This window comes from Notechis scutatus, chromosome 4, assembly GCF_049901735.1.
Source record: "Notechis scutatus isolate UNSWTSFEM ecotype Mainland chromosome 4, rNotScu1.2, whole genome shotgun sequence".
In the NCBI taxonomy this organism is placed as follows: Eukaryota; Metazoa; Chordata; class Lepidosauria; order Squamata; family Elapidae; genus Notechis; species Notechis scutatus.
The window spans coordinates 6,967,313-6,982,453 of NC_142012.1; positions in this window are offsets into that span (position 1 = coordinate 6,967,313).

Consider the following 15,141-nt stretch of genomic DNA (forward strand, 5'->3'; position numbering starts at 1 on the left):
CGGATCTCAGCGTGCCCCGACCTGGCTGTGGCCGAGGTGGCTCCGGCGGGCGCCGGGCGGCGCCTCCTTTCTGCGCCCGGCGCGGCTCGGCTGCTCGGTCTCGACCTGCTCCGGGACAGACCTGCCGCGACTTGTGCCGGAGTGACCTGCGCCCAGGGCTGGTCCGCGCCTCCCGGCTGGTGGCGGCGTCTTTCTGCCAAAGTGGCGGCTCTCGCTCGCTCGCTCTCTTGCCCTGGCGGGATACCCCGTCCCTCCCTCCCTCAGCAATGCGCGCAACGAGCCGGGGGTCCCGGGCGGGAGGGTCGCAGGGGGAAAAGCGGCTTCACCTCCTCCTCCCTCACCCCCATCTCAGGCAAAGGCTGAGCTGGAAGCTGGAGGTGTGGGGGGCATTTCGGTTGGCAAAGAAATGTTTTGTTTCATTTTATTCTTCAATTTGCAATTCGCCGTGTGCCCACGACTCTGGGGAGCCCCTAAGAATCGCCTGTCCTTTCAGGGGCACTTTGAGGTTGGAAGCACTTTCTTTCTTTCTTTAAATATTTTATTGAACAAAACAATTAAAAACATGGAACGTAGTGAAGTCGGTTTGACATAACTTTTGCCCAGTATCGCATAGATCGACCTTTTCCTATATACAATTATTCAAGTATATACGTTTGTTCGCTCATATATTACGTTTTCCAGCATCATTGTGTTCTATTTTCATCTCGTACGTTCATTTACCCTCTCAGCAGCTCCTTTGCCAACTTAAGAGCTTCCTTTCTGCTCCCACCAGCGATAGAATCTGTCCCGATTTGCGTAATATGCCGACTCGTCTTGATTTTTCATCTCTAAAGTTAGCTTGTCCATTTCAGAGCGCATCAAGATTTTTGTTTATGACTTCGTCATCGCCCGGTATGTCTGTCTCCTTCCAGTTCTGGCCAAATGCTATCCTTACCACAGTAATAATATGTATAACCACATATAGCACTTCGGAAGCACTTGCGAAGCACTGCCTTCCCACCTGCAGGAGAAGTATGGGGAGGGGGCTTCCAATGGAGGGACAGGTGAAGAAGCACGTTGCTGGGGGGGGGGGCGTTATCCAAACACAGAGGCTAGTACTGGGGCCTCTGGCCTCAGGGCTCCCATTCAGGGCCAGCAGGGAGACCTGGCCAAATCCCCGTGGGCACAGGATAGAGGCCCACCTGCTGCCTGTAAACACTGTTAATATTGGTGTGTGTGTGTGTGTGTACACAAGACGATGCCAGCCAGGCTAAGAGACCTTGCTGGGTGGAAGGAAGGGTGCGAAGATGCTTCTCCAGCCCACCATAAGGGGTCCAATGTGGATAGTGCAGGGAAGCACCTGCCATCGGTCCCTGGACTGCCCCAGGACAGCAAAAGCCCTCCCTTCCTCCCCAGCCCCAGCCTTGGGGCAGGGAGAGGGAGGGGTAGCCACTGTTTTCCCCTGAGAGGAGGACCCTCCCAACCTCCCTAAAGTTATGGGGCTGCCTGAGTCCCCCACCGCACCTTTCACAGGTGAAGTTATGCAGCAGGGGCCAGTCCAGAGTTCCTGACAAGCAGGAACCAATTTGGCCTCAAAATACCTCCAAGGAGGCCCAGAGCCAGTCCCCCCCCCCCCGTCCGCCCGCCCACCCCCCTCTGCGGTGGCCTTTTCTGCCCCACCCACTCCTCCTCTCCTGGGGCAAAACTGGTTCTCCTCCATTGGGGGGTTCGTGGGGGGGGAAAGGCAGCCCCTTGGGAGCCCTGCAGAAGGAGCCACAGGGATGAGATTTTCTCTAAGGTGGGGGGTGCTGTCCTTCTGCAGCCCAACGGGGAGCCTGATGATCCCCTTCTGCTTCCCCCCACCCACCCCCAGAATCCAGAGGGCACCTCCTGAAAAGAACTGGGTACAGCAAGGAATAAAATGGAGGCCTCTCATCCAAGGGGCCCCCTTCGTTCAGCTGCTTTGGCGGTGCCCCAACCCCAACAGAAAACTTCGGGGTCCTGGGAGGGGTCCTGAAAGTGGTGGGTGGAAGAACAGGGTGCCCATGTCACTGTCTCCAAGGCCAGTTTTTCCCCCCCCCACCTCATTTCCCCCCACCCTCCAGGATTGCAACATCTGGCTCTAAGAAAAAACTTGGGGTCAACTTCTGGCTAGGTCGCTCACGGCCCTCCCCCATGAGACTCTTGGAGCCACAACTTGAAGTGTGTGGTGTGTAGTGTGCTCACAGAAGAACTGCAGAGCAAGGGACTCACTCAGCAGGGTCTCGGGAGAGGGGGGGGTCCCCATGCGTGCCCCTTTCGTGGGTGGGTGAGGATAGGTTCTGCCTCCAGGTTCAGGGAGACTCAGGAATGACCAAATACCTGCTTGAGCAGGGGGCTGGGCTAGAAGACCTCCAAGGTCCCTTCCAGCTCGATTCTGATTGACTGAACAGGAGGCTTTGCATCCTTGGCATGAGCAATGCGCATACACGTGTGCACACACAGACACACACACACAAACAGACAGACAGAGGCAAACACGCAGGTATGAGGTTGATCTTACCGTTCCCACGTTAACCCCTGGTTCTGGTTTGGGGGCTTGGAAGGGAAACCTTTTGGTGCCCCTTAAAACAACCCAATCGTGGAGGGAGCAGCCAAAAATGCCAACGCGATCCTAAGTTGCATTAACAGAGGGATATGATCCAGATCAAGGGAAGCACTAATACCACTCTGTAAAGCCTTAGTAAGGCCACACCTAGAGTCCTGCATCCAGTTTTGGTCACCACATTATAAAAAAAGATGTTGAGACTCTAGAAAAAGTGCAGAGAAGAGCAACCAGGAGGATTAGGGGACTGGGGACTAAAACATAGGAAGAACGGTTACAGGAACTGGGCCTGGCTGGTCTAGTGAAGAGAAGGACCAGGGGAGACAGGATAGCGGTCTTCCAATATTTGAGGGGCTGCCACAGGGAGGAGGAAGGGGGTCAAGCTATTTTCTAAAGCACCCGAAGGCCAGACAAGGAATAATGGATGGAAACTGAGCAAGGAGAGAGTCAACCTGGAAAAAAGGATAAATTTAACAATCAACCAATGGAACAAAAGTTGCCTTCAGAAGTTGTGGGAGCGCCATCGCTTGAAGAAGAGATTGGACCGCCATTTGTCAGAAATGGTGTAGGGTCTCCTGCTTGGGCAGGGGGCTGGACTAGATGACCTACAAGGTCCCTTCCAACTCTGATTATCTATTATCTGGAGTGGGAGGGATGCTTTCTGTCGTGTCCCCCCCCCACCCAGAAGGCAGGCAGAGGAAGGGCCGACCCAAGGCAAGGCAAAGGGGGTGGAGGAGGCTCTGGCCTCTCCTAGACTGGGGCGAGAGAGGGGGCAGAGGGCCTGGGTCTCCACAAGGGAAGGGGTGTCGGGAGCTGGGCTGGGTCTGGCTGCCTCTCGCCTCCTGCAGACCAGCCCGGCCCCGGGACAGCGGCGAAGCGACCCCGGTAAGAAGGACCCCCCGTTTGACCGCACCTGGCCCGAAGGGCGACGAACCTCAACCGGAAAGGTTGGTGGTCTCGGGGAGGAAGGGAAGCAGCGCCTTCCCCCCCCCCCAAAAAAAAAGCCTCCAAGGGGAAACGGGAGCTTCCTACAGGAGGGGGGGTTGCAAGGACCCTTCCCCCTCCCTTCAGGCTTCCGCGAGGGCATTTATTGCCCGGCTGCCCCCCGAGAGGAGCGCCTCAGGTGGCGGACCCCGGCCCAGGCCAGGTGAGAAGCGGACTGCCCGGCTGCTCTGGCCAGAGCCCGCTTCACTCTTTGCCCTGCAGCCCCACCTGGTGGCCACGCGGGGCCCCGCAAGGACGGCCGAGTGGGGGGGGGTGGCCGGCACGCAGCTGTCCCACCGTCCTCGCGGGAAGGAAAGCGCCTCGCCTGGGTTTTCTAATCTAAAGGATCCTTTAGTTTTAGTTTTAGAGGTCTCCAAACTTGGCCACTTTAAGACTTGGGGACTTCAACTCCCAGAATTCTCCAGCCAGCGTAGCTGAAGTCCACAAGCATAACTGGCTGGAGAATTCTGGGAGTTGAAGTCCACAAGTCTTAAAGTGGCCAAGTTTGGGGACCGCTGTCAGATTGCGGAAGTTGCCTTCAGAAAAAGTGGGCGTCACATCACTGGAGGTTTGGAAGAAGAGACTGACAGTCACTTATCTGAAATGGCATAGGTTCTCCTGCTTCAGCAGAGGGCTGGACTAGAAGACCTCCAAGGTCCCTTCCGGCTATTCTATTCCTCTTTTTTTTTTTTTTTTAAGATTTTAAAACAAAACTTTATTAACATTCAAAAGATTAAAAAGTTTTCAAAAGATAAAATGGTTAAAAGAAAAAAATTACAAAAGTTTCTATATTAAAGTTGTGTCGACATATTTCTATATCATTTCTTGGCAGTACATTAAATATCATATTTATATATACAAAGAATTTGACAGGTTTTTTTAAATATAATGTCTATATTAAGTCTTAATTCTTAGTTAATATTAACAAACAAACTGTATCATCTTTTTAAGATCTGATTCTCCTATACCACAAAGGGAATATCACTTAATGTATGCATATGTATCTAAGAGGAACATCAGGAACATATTCTATTCTATGCCTATTCTTTCTATTTCTATTCTTTCTATTTTTTTCTTTGCTCTTCTGGCTTCTGACAGCTGCAGAAATGTGCAGTGGGCCCTGTCGTTTTGCAGGAGGTTCCAGCTTCCCTCTGGATCCTAAAGATTCTCCGTGTTTAGGCTGCATTAATGGCTCAAAGAGGCTGGCCAAGTTTCTGACTTTCGACGGGCGCTTCTTCTTCTGTAAAAGGCCGAGGGGATCCTTAATCGGCAAGTTCAAGGCAGACTGAGAAAGTCCCAGAGCCTTTGATCACCCACAGATTTGGCTTCTTATCTGAGCTCTGTTTGAGGGAGCAAAGACTTCAGTCTGTAGGGACGGGATCCCCTTCCAGATGAATCCCTCGCTCCCTACAAAATACAGGATTCCCACCCTCCTACCTTGACCACTGGAGTTCTGCCACTCTCTGCTTAAAAACTGCCCTCCCCAGCAATGCAGGAGCCCAGCTGGACTTTAGAAGGTGGCTCAGTGGCTAAGACTATTATTATTATTATTACCTTTATTGTCAGAGTACAACATGTGTACAATGAGATTGGCTGAGCCTCCCTTCGAGCACGCACACACCCCTCCAAAACAACTCACAATTGGGACAGAACCCACTCTCAATCTTATTACACTATGTGACCTTGTTGCACAACACGCCGGCCCTGCAAGACGCTGAGCTTGTCGATCGGAAAAGTCGGCAGTTCGGCGGTTCGAATCCCTAGCGCTGTGTAACGGAGTGAGTTCCCGTTCCTTGTCCCAGCTTCTGCGAACCTAGCAGTTCGAAAGCATGTCAAAATGCAAGTTGAAAAATAGGGACCACCTTGATGGGAAGGTAAACAGCGTTCCGTGCACCTTTGGCGTTTAATCATGCCGGCCACATGACCACGGAGACGTCTTCGGACAGCGCTGGCTCTTCTGCCGCTTTGTAACGGAGATGAGCAGCGCCCCCTAGAGCCATTAAGTTAAACTGCAGTGATTTGTTTAACAACAATGGCAAAAAATGTTGCAAAGCTCACTTAACCACCTTGCTTACTAACAGACATTTTGGACTCCACTGAGGTCGTAAGTTGAGGACCTTGTCCCGCTCACCCGTATGGGCCACGGAGTGTAAAATAATACATCATCCATAACCCATCAGCTAGCAGGGTTACCAGCCCAGCAAAAGTGGGGGAAGTCACAAGCAAAACAAAACAAAAACAACAACAAAAAAACCCACCATCAGCAGATAATAAAATAAGAGTTCAACCGTTTCCTCAGCCTAACTCTAACCCTTGACCCCTTCAGTCTTCCTTCGTATAATCATTTGGTGACTCCGTCTTCCTTCATTCTCGTGCTTTGATCAGATCAGATTAATAGATCAACAAATGAACAGAGTTGGAAGGGATCTTGTAGGTCATCCAGTCCAACCCCTCCGGACCAAGCAGGAGATCCTACACCAGGGGTGTCCAACCTTGGCAACTTTAAGACTTGTGGACTTCAACTCCCAGAATTCCTCAGCCAGCAAAGCTGGCTGAGGAATTCTGGGAGTTGAAGTCCACAAGTCTTAAAGTTGCCAAGGTTGGACACCCCTGCTCTGGAGGTTCCATTGCTTAATTTTTCTCTCTGTCAGGAAAATCCTCCTTTAGTTCCAGATTCCTTCTCTCCTTGGTTAGTGTCCATCTGTTGCTTCTAGTCCTGCCTTCCTGGTGCTTTGGGGAAAAGGTTGACTTCTCCTCCTCTTCGTGGCAGCCCCTCAACTATTGGAAGACTGCTACCATGTCACCCCAATTCCCTGGGAGTTTCAACCCCATTCTAGGCTAGGCAGAATGACAGAGTTGGAAGGGACCTTGGAGGTCTTCTAGTCCAACCCCTGCTCTCGCAGGAAACCCTATACCAGTGGTGGCTAACCTTTTGGGGCTCCTGTGCCAAAAATTGTGCACACGCTTGCATGCTCGCGCTCACATGCCAGCGCCCAGAGGGCAATGTTTCCCCCCACACACACCCTACACATGCGCATGCAATCCCCACCCACCCCCATCATTCCCTTACCTGCACGGCACCTCACAGCTGATTTTCAGCTGGTTTGAGGCCTTTTTCAGCATCCCAGAGGCTTGAGGAAGGCTTCTGCAGGCTTTGCAGGCCGAAAACTAGCCCTGTTTCGTCACTTCCGGTATTTTCGCAAAAAACAGGAAGTGATGAAACGGGCCTAGTTTTTGGCCTGCAGAAGCCTGCAGAAGCCTCTCTCAAGCCTCTGGGAGGCTGAAAAAGGCCTCAAACTGGCCTAAAATTAGCTGTGAGGCACGCGCATGCGCAGTGAGGTAAATTTGCCTGCAGCTCATATGCCGACACAAATGGCTCTGCGTGCCACCTGTGGCACATGTGCCATAGGTTTACCATCACGGCCCTATGCCATTCCAGAAAAATGGCTGCCCAATTTCTTCTTTAAAAGTGTTGGAGCATCCACAATTTCTGGAGGGAAGCTGTTCCACTGATGAATTGTTCCTCACTGTCAGGAAATTTCTCCTTAGTTCTAGGTTGGTTCTCTCCTCGATTAGTTTCCATCCATTGTTTCTTGTCCTGCCTTCAGGTGCCTTGGAGAAAAGGTGAATTCGGGGACCTGAGATCCCAGCACCTCTACAGGTCCCAGACTGCAGAAGAAGACGGCTGGTCTGGGGGTGAGGTTGGGGTGTCCTGTGTGGGAGGGATGAGCACAATTTAATCCGCCTCTCAAACTCAGTGGGAGAACTTTTGTCTGCAGAGAAACCCATAGAAGTCATTGTATGTCCAAGCGTGCGTGTGTGTGATGCATGCAGGTACGTGTGAATATACCCACACATTCACCCACAAACTCACAACCCTGAACTGAGTTCGTGTTCTCAAGCCTCAGTCAGTTTCTAATAAGAGAATTGTCTTATTTCATCCACTGTGTGGCTTGGGTTATCTTCGTTGATGTCCAATCAATCAGAACAACTAATAAAATCCACCAATATGCAGAAATGACTAACCATGATACTAAAAAACAGGGAAGAGGGGGAGTTTTTTACAACTTGGAATATGTGGTACAAATGATTGTATAAAAAGGAAGTAAAACCGATTAAACAAACAACAAGGGAAAATGGAAATAAGGATAAATGTATATATATAGTTATGTATATATGTAAAGTAATATCATTAAATAAATATTATAATGGTAATAATAACCCAAAAAAGTAAGGATCTAGGAAACAAGGTATAGATTTACTTGTAACAAATGACTTTAATCGACACTTAGAAATGTACACTGCTATGAAAACGTTGCAAAAATGTAAGAACATGTTTCTCTGTTTTAAAAATATATTCTTTTTTTTTTGAAACTTTCAATAAACATATTAAAAGGAAAAAAAAAGAATAGAGCCAGAAGGGGCCTCAGAGGTCATCTAGTCCAACCCCCTGCTCAAGCAGGAGAACCTACACCCTTTCAGATCAATGGCTGTCCCGTCTCTTCAGTGTTGAAGTGTCATTGTTGTTTCAGAACAGTTTTAGAAGTCCCCTTCTCCCTTCTTCCCTCTTCACCATGTTCCGCCCTTTGGATCTGTTCTATACCATCCGAAGATCTGCAGCTGAACGCAGGGAATCCTCAACTTATAACTATAATTGAGGCCAAAGTTTCCGTTGCTAAGTGAGACGGGTGTGAAGTGAACTTCGCCCTATTTTACGATTTTTAGGATCGCACTTAAAGGAATCCCTGCCGTTGTTAAGTTAGGAACCTGGTTGCGGATGTGTCAGAAGATCCCAAAAGCGATTTTTGAGAAGGAGTTCTCGCAGCTGACCCAAGGAGGGTCTTTGGGGGAGGGTCCCATCTCCCCTCCCCAGCCTGGGCCAAAAAGCTTCTCCAGGGAAGGAGATCACGGGGGTGGGGTGTCTTTGATGGAAGAAGGCAGCCCCCTACACACACACACACACACACACACACACACACACACAAGGCTGTCGGTGCAGCAGCGCTGCCACGAAGGGCCTCCCTCCCTCCCACCCACCCAAACCTGGCTGCCATTTCGGAAGGCTGTCGATTTGGGAGAGGCTCCCCCCCCGCCGCCGTCTTTCTCCCCAATGCCCAGTTGAGCCTCTCAGATGTCTCAGCCGCTCGGGGCCCTTTTCTTCCTCTCCTGCCCAGTAACCGTTTCTGAAAAGAATCGGAAAAAACCGGTGTGTTTCTGCAAAGCGTTTATCGAATTACACCCGGTGACAAAAGAGCCCGAATGCATTTTCTTGATGGCTCCACAATTGGGGATCCATCAAGGAAAATGAAAAGGATGACAGAAGAAAGGGGGCCTTTTGTCAGGCCGGAGAAGCCCCCCCCCTTCCCTTCCTTCCCAACCTCTCGGAGGGGGCTCTGTTTATCCCTTCCCTGGGCCAAGGGCTGTTTTGACTTACCCCTCTCTGGGCATTTGAAGTCTGAGCAGAGCCCGGCCTGGAAGGGGAGGATGACAGTGGGCAGCCTGGAGGTGGCTGGCTTTCCCCCACTAAAGCCAGGGTGTCCCACCTGGTCACGAAGCTCTTTAGAGACGGGATAAATTGGGGATAATGTTAGAATGTTAGAATTCTTCTTTTTTAAAATAATTTGTTATTGTTTTTTTATATATACGACAAATCATTCCATTTTAATCATACGTCAGCTTGGGTACATATTTCAATTATTTAAACATTATAAATGATATTTTTTTCATATCGACTCTAACAATACATTAATGATAGTCATAGATTACTAATAAGCAATCAAATCATACTAAGGAACAAATGGAAGAGAATGGAAGAGAAAAGAGAAGAGAAGAGAAGAGAAGAGAAGAGAAGAGAAGAGAAGAGAGAGAAGAGAAGACTTTTTTATTAGCCAAGTGTGGTTGGACACACAAGGAATTTGTCTTTGTGCAAATGCTCTCAGTATAAATAAAAGATACTTTCATCAAGAGTCAAGAGTCATAAGGTACAACACTTAATGATAGTCATAGGGTACAAATAAGCAATGAAATCATACTAGGAAACAGTCAATGGACTAGACTAGACTAGACTAGACTAGACTAGACTGGACTGGAATGGAATGGAATGGAATGGAATCGAAGAGAGATGAGAGACTAGAATATAATAATAATGAATAATAATAATATAATAAGGAATATAATATAATACAGAATATAATACAGAATGCAATACAATAGAATAAAATAGATTACAGAAAGAATAGAACAGAACAGAACAGAACAGAATAGAATAGAGAGACTAGAATATAATAATAATGAATAATAATAATATAATAGGGAATATTATATAGAATGCAATACAATGGAATAAAAAATAGATTACAGAAAGAATAGAATAGAATAGAATAGAATAGAATAGAATAGAATAGAATAGAATAGAATAGAATAGAATAGAATAGAATAGAATAGAATAGAATAGAATAGAATTCTTTTTATTAGCCAAGTGTGGTTGGACGCGCAAGGAATTTGTCTTTGTGCAAATGCTCTCAGTATAAATAAAAGATACATTCATCAAGAGTCAAGAAGCATAAGGTACAATACTTAATGATGGTCATAGGGTACAAATAAGCAATGAAATCATACTAGGAAACAGTCAATAAAAATCGTTAGGATACAAGCCACAAAGTTACAGTCATACAAGTGGGAGGGGATGGGCGATAAGGAGTGATGGGAATAATAGTAATAGTAGGGCAGACTTTGTAAATAGTTGGACAGTGATGAGCGAATTATTTATTTAGCAGAGGGATGGCTTTTGGGAAAAAACTCTCCTTGTGTCTAGTTGTTCTGGTGTGCAGGGCTCTATAGCGTCGTTTTGAGGGGAGGAGTTGAAACAGTTTATGTCCGGGATGTGAGGGGTCTGTAGATATTTTCACAGCCCTCTTTTTGACTTGTGCAGGATACAGGTCCTCCATGGAAGGCAGGTTGGATGTAATCGTTTTTTCTGCAGTCCTAATTACCCTCTGAAGTCTGTGTCTGCCGTTGGGTTGCAGAACCAAACCAGGCGGTTATAGAGATGCAGATGACAGACTCAATAATTCCTCTGTAGGACTGGATCACCCTGGGCTGCCCCAGACAGGATGGGAACAGGTGATGCTGCCCCCACCACCACCTCCCCAGCCGCCCCACCCCCCACCCCCACCTCCCGGGCCTCCTGTTCTGCCTTTTGTTCCCCGCAGAGACGGAAGAGAGAAAAGAGCCAGATCGTGCAGATAGGCACTTGGGGCCTCCATTGTGTGGGGCTTGAGAAAATGGCTTCTTGGTCAGCGTCCAGAGCTGATGGAAGTGGAGGGCCGCTCACACAAAAGACTTTGGCTGCTTCAGCTTTGGACTGAGAGTGGAAGACAAGCTCAGGCCTTGTTCTCGGCTGGCTTGGGGGAGGCTTCCCGGCGGTCACTCCCCTCCGTATCTCTCCCAGCAGGAGCTTCTACTTTGGGGCTTTCTGTAGTCAACAAGGGTTCCTGGTGGACATCCTTCTCCCACGGGGCCAGTGGGGGCTTCCTTGCCCCTCGTGATCTTGGAGTCTTCACCTGAGAAGGTCTCACAGGACTTGTGAGGTCCTTGGCCAGGTGTCCTCCAGAGGTAGTGTCTCCCTAGCAGAACTCCAGCCCTGAAGGAGGTGTCCATTGGCCATTAAGGTCTTCTTCAAGAAAGTCCACAGGAGGACTCAATTCCAAGGCTTGTCCAACCCGTTGTACAAGGTATGGTGGTTATGCCCAGAAGCTCAAAAGTACTGGGATTGGAACTGTATACAAGAAATAGTGGAAGATCGGATAGAGTTTAAACCGGAATTGTTCTTCTTGGGAATAATTCAAGGGAAATATAGGAAAAAAGATTAAATATATTCTACTACATATGTTGACAGCAACGAGGATAGCATCCGCACAATGTTGGAAACAAAATAACACACCATCAGAGGAATGAGTAATTCAAAACATTTTAGATTGTGCTGAAGTGCATAAACTTACGTTAAGATTAAAGGATAAAGAAGAGTTGGAGTATTACAAAGTTTTGGATAATTGGTGTAAATGGTTAAACAATAGAAATAAGGATAACAGAGATAAGAAAAATTATAGATAAATGTATATAAAATTTATATGAGATTGGTATACATAATAATAATGTCACTGTACCGTTAATATTAAGATTTGTAAAATGTGTAAAAGAACAATAAAAAATAATTTTTTAAAAAAGAACCAAGGTGGACCATCATTCATTCATTTGGGGGTTGGTCCCATCAGAGGGCAGGAGAGACCCATCTGGATGCCAACTAAGCCAACCCTAGGGTGCCAAGGGGCCCTGCTTGACCATGCAGCAATGGCCCCGTTCCCTGCCTGCCAACGTTTCGGCCCTTCCCCCAAATAACTACACCCTGAATTTGTCTCATAAGACTGGCAAACCGACCAGGAACAAATGGACTCAAATATGCAGTGATTGTCCGTGGTGATGTTCAATCATCAGTGAGAACTGAAGAAGCTTCTTGGATCAGAAGCGAAACGTTTCCAAGAAGAAGAAGAAGAAGAAGAAGAAGAACCAGAAACTCTTTTCGGGAAAAAGTGCCTTTGGAGTGGGGCAGCGATTAGCATGTGGCTTTCTCATATTTCATGGAGGGATAACTCAGAGGTGGCTAATTTTCAACCTTCAAACGTTTCCCTCTGGGGTTTATCCCTCTAGTATCCCTCTACCAACTGCTCCTCAGATCTGGGGCCCAAAGGAGACACCCCAAAGTCCCTCTCTGTTTCTTTTTTTTAGGAACTCATCGGTTTGGGAAAACTCCAAAAAGTGCTTAGACTGGGCCTTCCCACAAGACAGGCTGAAACTGGTGTGATGTTGAGTTTCTCCTGGTTTTGGGTGGGGCAAAAGGCCCACCAGCTGCTGCTCTGGGAATTATGAGGTTTTTTTCCTCCCAGATAACAGAATAACAGAGTTGGAAAGCAGGTCATCTAGTCCAACCCCCTGCCCAAGCGGGAGACCCTACACCATTTCTGACAGATGGCAGTCCAACCTCTTCTTGAAGGTCTCAAGTGATGAAGCTCCCACAACTTCCGAGGGCAACTTCTGTTCCATGGGTTGATTGTTCTCACTGTCAGAAAATTCCTCCTTATTTCCAGGTTGAATCTCTCCTTGATCAGTTTCCATCCATTATTCCATGTCTGGCCTTCGGGTGCTTTGGAAAATAGCTTGACCCCTTCCTCCTCTCTGTGGCAGCCCCTCAAATATTGGAAGGCTGCTATCCTGTCTCCCCTGGTCCTTCTCTTCACTAGACTCCCCTCTTCCTTGGCGGGGTGAGGTGGGGAGGGGTGCTGTTCTGGAAGGAGCCTGGTCCACTGCAAGGCAAGGACAGGCTATAGGGGTGAACCCTCCCCTTTGGGCCAGTCCTGGCAGTGGGGGGCAGCTGGGGAACAGCCCTAGGTGGCTGCTGGTGTGACTTGTCAGGACACCTGCCAGAGCAAAGTTTTTTTGGGGGGTGGGGAGAGAGCCCATTGCTGCTGGCGGTGGGGTGCTCAATTTCTTCTGAGCTACGGCTGCAGATGGGGTGGGCAGGCTCCAGAGTCACCGACAGAGTCACCGTCTGGGTTTCACATCCCTAGGAATCTGCAAACAACCCATCCCGACAACCCAGGAGATTCCTGGGGTTTTGGGTTTGCTTGTTGAGAAGAAAAAATATCTGGGTGATTTTGAGGCGGGCCCCCGTGGATCAGGCCGGCTCTCCTCCTGCCGTGACTGTCGTGCGAGGATGTTGTGAGTGCAGAGTGAACAAAATGCACAGAAATTCTTCCTGTGGGAGGAAAAAAAAAAAAATAACAGAAAAGCAGCAGCAAAGAAAGAGGACACACAATTAGGACTGTTTTGTGGGCTGGATGCTTGGTTGGTTGGCTTGCGCTCCAGACACTAATAGCAGCAATATGAAGATGATTAATCCAGAGGAGTTTATTTAATATTGGAACAAGCTGTGTTGTTCAGTTCATCCCCGGGTTTCAGGTTTTCGGCAGTTTATGCCTTCAAATGTATTTCTCTCCTTTAAAAAAAAAAAAAAAACTCCTTTAAAATATGACCTCCTTAATGAGCAGACACACAACTGCGTAACTGGGAAAGGATTCTGGTTTTTTTTCCCCCAATGTTGAGCATTTGAAGCAAATGTCCTTAAGCCTGTTTTCGAATGTTGATTTAGTTTAATCTCAGTCTAGTTAAGTTTTATTATTCTACATTTGATTTGATTCAGTTCACCGTTTGCATTTGGTCAATTAATATAAACGGTTAGCCTTCATGTAGACTTAAATTAGAATATTTTTACTGGAAAAGACTTTCAGATGGGTGTACGGTTGCAAACTGAATTTCAGACACGACGCTGCTTAAGAACTATTTTTTTTTCAGGTTTATTAAAGCATTTGTAGCAGAGGTACAGTTCTGAGATTAAAAATAATCTTCCTTTCTAAGACAACCGTGTGTATCAGTTTTAAAGGGGTGGGGGAAGCTTGGTTTTGCTCATTAATATCAAGCCATTTCTTTCGGTGCTCCAAAAGCAAAAACAGTCTGGAATTTTGCCCCCCTTTGGAATTTTAATTCCCCCCCCCCCCTTTTCTTTTTTTTAAGGATTTTTGCATCGCTGCAAGAATACAGCCTCCATTATTCTACACCAGAGGCAGCCTTTGATAAAATTAAAAAGCCATAACGAGAAACAGCTTACAGCTAATGAGGGAAAATCACTCGGCTGAATTTTCCCTGCTTCTTTCAAATGGCAGCGTAACCCGAGACACAAACAGGGAGTAAAGTTTGGGGAAACCCAGCCTTGTGGCACATATATATATTTTAGGATAATTTAGGCTTACTAATGCTACTTTTTTTAAAATAAATAAATAAAAAAATCCAGATTTGTTACCATAATTCTTTTGTAAACATTTTGGCGACTGTGCAGTCGGAGCAGCATAAGGCTTCCCGAAGATCTCCCCTCCCCCTTTTTTTTTTCTCCCAGTGGCTCTCCGGAGGGCGAAGTGAAGAAGGCCACGATCCGGGGTCAAGAGGCACCCTGGTGGAGATGCCCTCCTGACAAAACCAGACCATTATCCTGCTGAGGTTCCGTCGTTGATTCTCTGACGGCCTGAACCAAGTCTGGGAGAAAAGCGCTTTTAGCCCATCGATTGTGACAGCCAGCCACAAATTTATTCCCTTCTGGCCCCCCTCCGAGTAACTTCGATGTGAGACCTAGGAAAGAAAGGGAGGGGGAAACGGTGCTGGATTTGGGAAGAAGCGTGCAAATTAACTGATTCCCTCCTGGCGGGGAAGTGTTGAGGAATCACTTAGTTGTGCTAAGCTGGATTGGATTGATGCTCCGTAGAGGCTCTCTCAGGGTCACTCAGATATCACCTGAAAAAGAAAAGGACCAGCAAAACCTTCTCGCACCATCTTTCCTGTCTGAAAAGAGATGCATTTCTCCTGGGGTCTGTTTAGAAATCCCCCTTGCAGTTCCTTACACCACTTCTTCTCTGTTTCTGCAGCCAGGAGCCCATGAGGGTCCTTAGGGGATAGACCCCCGCAGCTCCATATGGATGTCACCTCCCGAC